We start from the raw sequence: 8,942 nt of genomic DNA on the forward strand, positions 1-8,942 counted from the left end.
TCAGTGGCGATATTCTTCTTCTTAATTATTTTAACTTTCACAGCACTGTAAAATTTAGCTATTTCTCCACTTGTCCAATTTTAATTATTCGGTTACTGTTTTACTCATAGATCGCTAAGCACCAAACATTATGCTTGGATTATAGTTGAAGTAAATTTTAATTTGAGTTGTTTATTGATTTTTCTGATTTTCTTCCTATACTTCGACTTCTTGCATTATTTCTAGTAATATTTTGATTAATATTCAACCTGGGATGCCACCAGATTAAGTTAATCGAGTGATGTACTACTTGTATTCTTAGTTTGTTGTGATTTCATTTAATTTATTATCTTGTGAAACAACTCTGATTTTTGTAATTAGTGTTCGCCTTTCTTTCTCTCTCTCTCTCTCTCTCTCTCTCTCTCTCTCTCTCTCTCTCTCTCTCTCTCTCTATCTCAGCTATTAAGAAATTAATACATTATTGATAAAGTATGAAAGAGTAGGTTTTTATTAACTTATTATCTTCTCTTTCATATTTCCAGTTTTTATTATTTTATAATCTTTAAATGTTCTGGCATATCTGACTTTTATATGATTTTTATTGTAAAGTTTACATGATAAAGATACAACGAATAATATACATTAATTTAACCGAACTTTATAATCTAATACTTTCATTTTCAAAATAATACTTATATAGAAGAGGTTTGAAACTTTTCCTAGTTTTATTTGGCTTATTTTGATTTACAAAGAAAAAAAAATAATAAAAAGAAGAAAGACGCAGACAGCTCCGAAAACCCCTTAGCAACAATATTACGCTCTCTGCATTGGTTCTCGAATGTAGGTGACATTGCAGTTCACTCCTGTTCGGCGCTACTTGTCATCTAAGGCACGTGATCGCACGTGCTCAATGTTCTCATTGTCTGCGCACGCGTAAATTTCCATATATGGGTGCCATCCAGTCGAAATGTTTCAGTTCGACGACCAAAGACTCAAACATTCAGATTGCATTATTCAGATTCTGTTTCTATTTTAATTTTCGTCTGTAGGTCGTTGTCAAACATCTATAGGGCATCCTTAAAATGATGTTAAAACAATTGTGCTAATATTTCTTAATTAATTGTTAATCCATGTAAATTTGTTGTTATTCGCTTTATATATTCCTCTCATCCTGTAAATTAGGCTTCCGTGTATAGGTGGTAGTTATGCGGAGAAAGCCAATAATAGGAAACACGGTAAATCCACCGAAGCAGACGAAAAATTCATAAACGACGCTGAAATTAACCATTAAAAATTTAACTGCCAAGAAAAGAGAAATCTTGCCAACACTTTCATAATCTCCAGAATTCCTGTGCTTAAAAATCCGAGTCGCCTTTTTAAGAAAACAATAATTACTTTCACTTGGTTGCCCAATCTTTTTAAGACTGCTGTGCTAAAACATGGCGTCATCGCAATGCAGATTTTTTAAGCTTATATGTAAATAGTTCTGTCGACTTCATACAAAGTTTAGCCATTTAAGCTAGACTGAGCGAACCTGCAGTCTAAAATGATAAAATTAAAGAACGTGGTCTGCTCCGCTGATAACTTCAAGGAATGTGTCCGTTTTTATTGCTTAACAGTAACATAAATATTAACGTTCGATTATCTAAGTAATATCAAAATAACATTTACATGAATTACCATCATGAATATAGGAAAGTAATCTTGATGCCTACTTAAGAAGTCTCAAGACTTCGTAAAACTTCGACACATCCCCTAAAATATCCACGTATTTACCGACTGTCGTATGACTGCAGTACACTACACCATATTATGGACAGACAGAGAAATCTATCGAAAAAGGCATTGAAGAACATATCACCGATATCGAATAACAAAGAAGCTAGGCCTCGCCTTACCCACAAGAAACCTCGACAGAGAGACGTCGTCTTATGGAATGAGTCAGAACTGTTATGCCGTTGTCATAACATAACTGAAAGGGAATCTCCAGAATAGGCATTGTATCCCTTGTATCAACTTGTCAGAATACATCCTAGCTCTAGCTAGTCAAACACGTAAGCGTGAAACCGAACAGCGTTAATAATGCAAAGCATGTCTAGACATTATTTTAAATCATTGAAATCCTTTATAATTCTAATAATGGTTGTCACTGAATTAATATTTTTTACTGTTTCTTCGTCTGTTAGTTTTCGTTTTTACACCTAAAGAAGTGACATATTCATTATGTCATATCATTCATTCCTAAATTAATACATTTTTTTAGTTTATGGTTAAATATTCGTTCGATATTCATTAATCATATATTCGTATTCATAAATTAATTATAAATAATTCTTAATATTCGTCATAAGTGAATTATATATTAATTGTCTTCGGAGTTAGTGCTCTAATACATTCATAGTTATATTCTGTCAGAGCAATCAATTTAATCTCATTTGTTGGCAAGTTATACGTACAGAATTTTTGATGATAATTATCAAGTACTCGTTCTCTTTCTTAACTCGCAGCGATCATTCCCTCTTACTATTCCTTGCTAATTCGCAGATTAGATTGATTTAATATGAATAACTAATTAGAGGTTATAAAAAAGCTAATAATAAACTAAAGGCCTCTCTAGACTTCGGCCGAAAGAAATTCCATATTTCTATAAGTTGGCTGAGAACGAAGCCTCTTAGCTTAACTGCTCTCTGTTGACTCTCTATAGAGCCCATTTTCAATGAATGAATCCATTATTTGTGCAGAAAAATGACTGAAAAACTCCGCCAGCTGTCCTTGAATACCATACGAACGAGATCAAGCCTTCACCATTTCTTTCCTTTCAATAGTTGATCGTGTACTTTACCAGGAAGACAGGTTCAAGAATGCGTCTAATTTAATCCTCTGTGCAAAGAAATGGTAATTAAGAGTCTATCATCGATCTTCCGATGACAAGCAACGAAAGGAAAATTCAGTGTTATTTCTAGCGAATGAGCGGACTCGCAATCGTTTTTTTTTTCTTTTCAAGAAGAAAAAAAATCATTCATTAACATATGATAGCAATTTAATGAAAGTTTAAATTACACTAAGTGAATATGATTGCTGCATTATTCAAGTGTTTAATTTGATTAGCCTTAATACATACATGCTTCGAAGAATTATTGGAATTTTAGAAGTAAGGAAGCGGTTTGGAGATTTTGGATAACAGAAATGAATTCGAGTTTTGCTCATCTCAGTTAAAAACAAAGTGATTGCACTTAATCGGACTTAGTTAAATTAAGTGCATTTTGTTATTTCACATAAAATTGAAATTCTTTTGTGTATTTGGTTTTGCATTGAGCCCAAGCAGTTAAGACTGTGAGGTTAGTGTATTACTTCTATTGATTGCGCGCGTTCTTCTGGTCAGTTTTCCCGTTTTTCGGGAGAAAAAACCCTACCATATCCTTATGAGAAAGACCGACTAACTCACCTTTAGGTGAAAAGTCCTTATAAAAGTCTCTTATTTATATTTAGGTTTTGTGTTTACGTGCTTTTCAATTTTTTGTTAATTTATTTCTTTTCTTTTTTGTACGATTTATATAAGCGATATTTCATATTTAATAATAAAAAATCAGCTTTTTCAAATTTTTGTTACAAACCTACGTGTATGTCATTTAAATGGATCCTAACCGTAAAAAAATCTATCATTCTGTTTTTACGATTTGAACTAAGAATTTTTTGTTTCTAAATTACAAATAATTTTGTTGCTTCATCAAAATAATTTTAATTTGTATTTTTTTAGACTAAACGAAATTCCGTTTTTGTATAAAATACTAAAATAAATAAATTATATAAAAGAGAATAGAGATTTTTTGTTGTTGTTTAAGGCTGATAAAATTATTGGTTTGACATAATTAAAAGAATTAAATTCATATTCTGCAGAACTAGCTAAAAGAAATTTAATTTTGAATTTCATCTGTGTGACCTTTTTCATTTTCGTTCATTTCGCCATTTAGATTAGTGCGTCTTTTTTGTTTCTTTTTTTTTTTTTTCAATTTCAGTCGGAACTGGCATTTGACGTCTGTTATTTCCTACTAATTTCCCAGTGGAGACAGTCTAAAAATTCACCCCAAGATGTGCGTAGGTTTAGAATTCATCTCACGGCAAGTAGTCGCAGAAAATGCGCGATAGGTTTGGCAGTTCTCAGATTCCTACCTAAGTGAGAAGTTTAGATTCAAAGGCAGGTAATATGCACCTGTGTGAGCACTTTATTTTCAGATTGTATGTTATTTTTATCTTTACTTGCTTGCTTATCCCAAAATATCCCCCTCATAGCTACAGGACTTTTCCACTTCGATTTATAAGGAAAATCGATCTGTCACTTGGAGCTTTTGTAGAAAATCAATGTGCCACAGAAAGAGCTTTCTTAGCCTCTAGGAGATGCACAGACGCAAAAGGAAAAACAATTTTGGGGCATTTCAGTAGCATAGCTGACCAGTTACTCTCCGGAAAAGGGCAAACAGATCTCTTTTATTCAATACAGTCTGATACCCACCTGCTGACTCGATTCCCTCCTCGTATTTGTGTTTCCTCTATATTTAATAACAACAACGAGAGCTGTTTGTTCAATAACACACTCATTGTTATTCGGAACTCCATCCACCAGCCAAAATGTTATCGATCTATCCCACAATCCCTTCTTAATTATTTTGAACATCTCGCATTTGGATGATAAAAAAAAGGAACATGCAAAAGCAAAAGTCGATAATTTATGCACTTGAAAATAATTTTCATCTGCCCTGGTATCTTCGTATAATAATTGACTAAAAATCAATGAAATGAAAGCGCCACCTAGATTTCCTTTAGCTATTAAATAAAGGTAAGTCTGGAAATAAAATTTACGCTTTGATTCTTTACAAGACATGGTAATGCGATTCTGTTAACTGAAATTAAATGTTTATTTCATTGTGAAACACACGTCAAATAACTGAGGACAAAATTATAGAATATTAGTTTATTTAATATAATGTGTTAGTAGGTTTTAAAATAAACGATAATATAAACGAAAGTGACATTTTTGAGTCAAATGTCTAGAGAAAAAAAAATGTCTGTTACAAATATGAATAGCAACAGTCAAGCCAAGTCTCTTGTGGCACTAGATTGTTTATAACGTCGTTTTTATATTGTTTCTATCGATGTCTACTCAACTACTGTACACATAACATTAATTCGTGAAAGTAATTATAGCTTCGAATGCAAGACATCTCTCCAAATTAAAACACAAAAAGTTATTTGAGATTAACGACAGTTTCAAGACCTTAGTAGTTTTAACATCAGTCGCCACAGCATGGTTTCAAGCATGGTTTTCTCATTACATGCAAAGGCCTGACTCCTTAGTATACTTTTGAAGGCCTTGTAAAAAAAAAAAAAAAAAAAAAAAAAAAAAAAAAATTTCTGCGCAACACTGGAATAGGTGATTCATGAACAATATTTCGTACCTATTAATTCCTAGAGCAAAAACAAAATAAGGATTATTTGTTTTTCTAGTTTCATAGTCTTCTGTCAATGTGTTTTCTCTTAAAATTATATTTATTTTTTCATAAACAAAATGCATGTATAATTAAGATAATTAGAAATTATTTAGCACGGTTTTTAATCAAAACGTAACACAGTTTTATTATATGTATATATAAATGAAGTGTTACAATATCTTGAACTGACTCTGGTTAGGTGAGTTAATCAAGTAACTGCATTAAACAAAGAAAAAAGATACTATACTTCCAGGGATTTGGAGAGGTTGGGTGAGTGGTACTTGAGAGCCCCTTAGTTCTCTAAAATAGAACAAGAAAAACGTTTAAGGCTGCAGTGTTATCTAGTAACTAAAACACAGCCATAAACGAAATGTTCTTGAGTTGTTTCCAGACACTGATCTTCTCTGCAGGGCCTGCTCAATGCTCTATTTTTAGTTTTCCTTTCTGTCTTCTCGTCGACATATTGAAGGGTCTTATATTACATGTATAAGACCATTCCATCTCATCTTCCTCTAATTATTACTCCCAATGGCCTGTTATAAGCAAATTTAGCTTTCAAGAACCTAATTATCGCTAGACATGACGGCTGATCTATTCTCCAGTCTGCTATGCCAGTTAATATTCTATGGACAGTTTATCAGTTGTTCGAAGGGATAAACCGCTCATCGCATGAGACCTGATAAGGCACATTTTTTTGTTGTTGTTGTTGAAAATATAAATGCTCTTCGAGTTTTATACATAACTGGAACCTAGGTCTTTTCAGCCATTACTGACTCTATATGATATTGTTTCGAATTTAAATAAGCTCATAATATACAAGTTGTTATGTTATCCATATATTATATCCACATTCACGTAACCTTCGGTATGGATTGTCTTAATTACATGCTCTGAAGAATTCATATTGTACTTTTATTATTATTATAAAAAGTCAGAAAGAAACACAATAGCCACAGAAACTCATATATGAAAGTTATGTAGTCCGTATTTTTGCATGATTAAGTAGCATAGTACCTAGTACTGTGCTACTTAGCTTAACTAAACTTAGCTAAGTTTAGTATACCATCCATTATTTTTTATTTTTAGAAACTTCGTTTTAGTTTTCAAATTAATTTGACCATAGCAATGGATACTTTATTCCTTTATTAATTAAGTTAAAGCAAATGAAGTCGTTTTTAATTCAATTAAATAACCTATCTTGCTTTATCGTCCGAATTTAGATTATAGCCTCCAAAAACATTTAGCAGCGATGGAAGTACTTTCTCAAATGCTTCCGTCATCTTTCCACTTTCCTCGAAACCTATATAATATGAGCAACAGCTACTCAACATCCGTTTACAACCCAAATGCTAACCCATCGAACTTGTATCTTCGTCATTCCTTCTTTCTCTCTTCTCTGGAATAATTTTCCTCACCTTGTGGTATCCCAGGAGAAGAGTCTCCAGATATTCACAAAGAATATCAATAGGTTCCCTCGCAGGCAACCTGTGTCACTACACAGCATTAACAAATTTGCTTAAATAAAATCTTGGACAAGCTTTCGAAGTTCCGAAAGATATGGAACTCATTTAGAGAGAGAGAGAGAGAGAGAGATTATAGAAGGAACCGAGACGTGAAACATTACTGTGTTATGCCTGTCAGTTGTGTGATTTCATATCAATTTGTCTATTATATTTTATTTTATTTTATTCTGTTTATTTGGATTTGATTTTTTTTGATTAAAAAAAAATCCTCATCTGAGACCGTCTATGAAAAAAGGCTCAAACACAATCTTCGTTTAAATTTGACCTGGGCTATAGTGTTCCAACCAGTGTTCCTAAAGCAATAAAAGATTGGTTTAGTAATAGGATTGAAAAAGATTCATGGCTGAAGCTTTAGGAATGGAATTTTTACGATAGCTAGTTTTTTCCATGAGTTATAGATATTGATTGAAATAAAAATAGAAAACACCATTAGTAAAAATAGATTCCATGCTCAGATAACCAGTTGCCGTCTGATGTCCAATATACAGGTGTTTCCCGCAGTAACTCTGGGGTGGGGAATGAGGCTTTATACACATGTAAAACTTCAGCTGGGAGTCATAACGAGATTTGGCGTTACTGGGACTACCTCAGTTGCTAGGAGCAACCGCATTCTTTATTGATCTGCGCGGGCGATGCAAACTATGGTTTCTGTGTCGTCGCATTGCTCTTTTGATAAGGCGCAATGTCTCCAGCTTCAGAAGAGGCAAGCAACTTCATCTCAACTGCACCTCTGTGTGATGACAGACACAATTGGCAGCGAAGTTACTTTCGGCAAAGATTTATTTATTTATTTTGTTCGTTTTTATATTTCTCTTTTGAAAAGGTATCGAACTTTTTCTTTCGATTTTCATCCATTGTTGACAGTTTGCATTTTCATGGCTTCGAACTAAAAATCTCATATTATGAAAACATACAAACATTCTATTCATCGGCTGTAGCGGTACTAAGCTGTGCTGAATACGACTTAGTAAGTTCGCCCATATTTCTACGAAGAAATATCAGTTTATATCCATAGAATTCCTCCTTCATTGTGCTTTGTGTTCATGCGAATAAAGATGATTTATTAACACGAATACAACCTTAAAATTAGACCTAATAACTCATGCAAACACCAGCAGTTATCCTGCGCAATATTACATTATAAATATAATCCTTACGGTGGCCAAGGCTGCTCATACCAACTTACCATTTAAAAGATATGTACGTCATTTCTGGGGGAAATGAAATGAATAGTCGAACGCCTACACGAGCTTAAAATAAATCCCTGATGCGTTGGTTATCAATCTGGTACAAATAGACACCGTTGAACAGAAATTATCTTTTATCATCACGGATCTCTGCAAAACTATTCTCTGTTTCCATAGCAACAGTGAAAGTACCTTTGAATCACACGTGGGAAGAGAATTATATCCCATTTCTCTCGGCAATCGGTTTTCTCGGGTACTGCGTGAATTGGATTGATAAGAAAAAATCAGGGGGGGGGTGATGATGATATCGTTTTATTCTTCTATTCTTCTTTAAATTGATAACTAATATCAATTTCCTTTTAACTGTAAGAACACTAGCGTCTTCAGTATAACCACTATCAAGATATAAATGTGTTTGTTAATTGATTACATCCAGAGGATGCTCTGGATTTTTTTTCCTTATGAATATACATTTGTATTTGCAGAAGTCAGCTACTGTATTATTTATTATTTTAATTTACCTTCGTATTATAAATCTAGCATATTATTTATGTCGGATATTGTCATTCCGCTGACTGTAGTATGCATGTTAATTCTCTTTAACAGACAGATAAACAACAGATTGCAGAGAAAAAAAAACCAACATAAAAATTCTGGGCTCGTGCTTGCTTGTTGATGAGCAGAGAATAGCAAGCGCGTAAATTGTTGGAATAAAAAAAAATAATAAAAAAAAAAAACACGAAGGTTGGCTTAGGTCCAATGATAAT

Source organism: Typopeltis vanoorti, chromosome 21 (assembly GCF_054136105.1).
Source record: "Typopeltis vanoorti isolate ZY-2024b chromosome 21, IOZ_Tvanoo_1.0, whole genome shotgun sequence".
Lineage (NCBI taxonomy): Eukaryota > Metazoa > Arthropoda > Arachnida > Uropygi > Thelyphonidae > Typopeltis > Typopeltis vanoorti.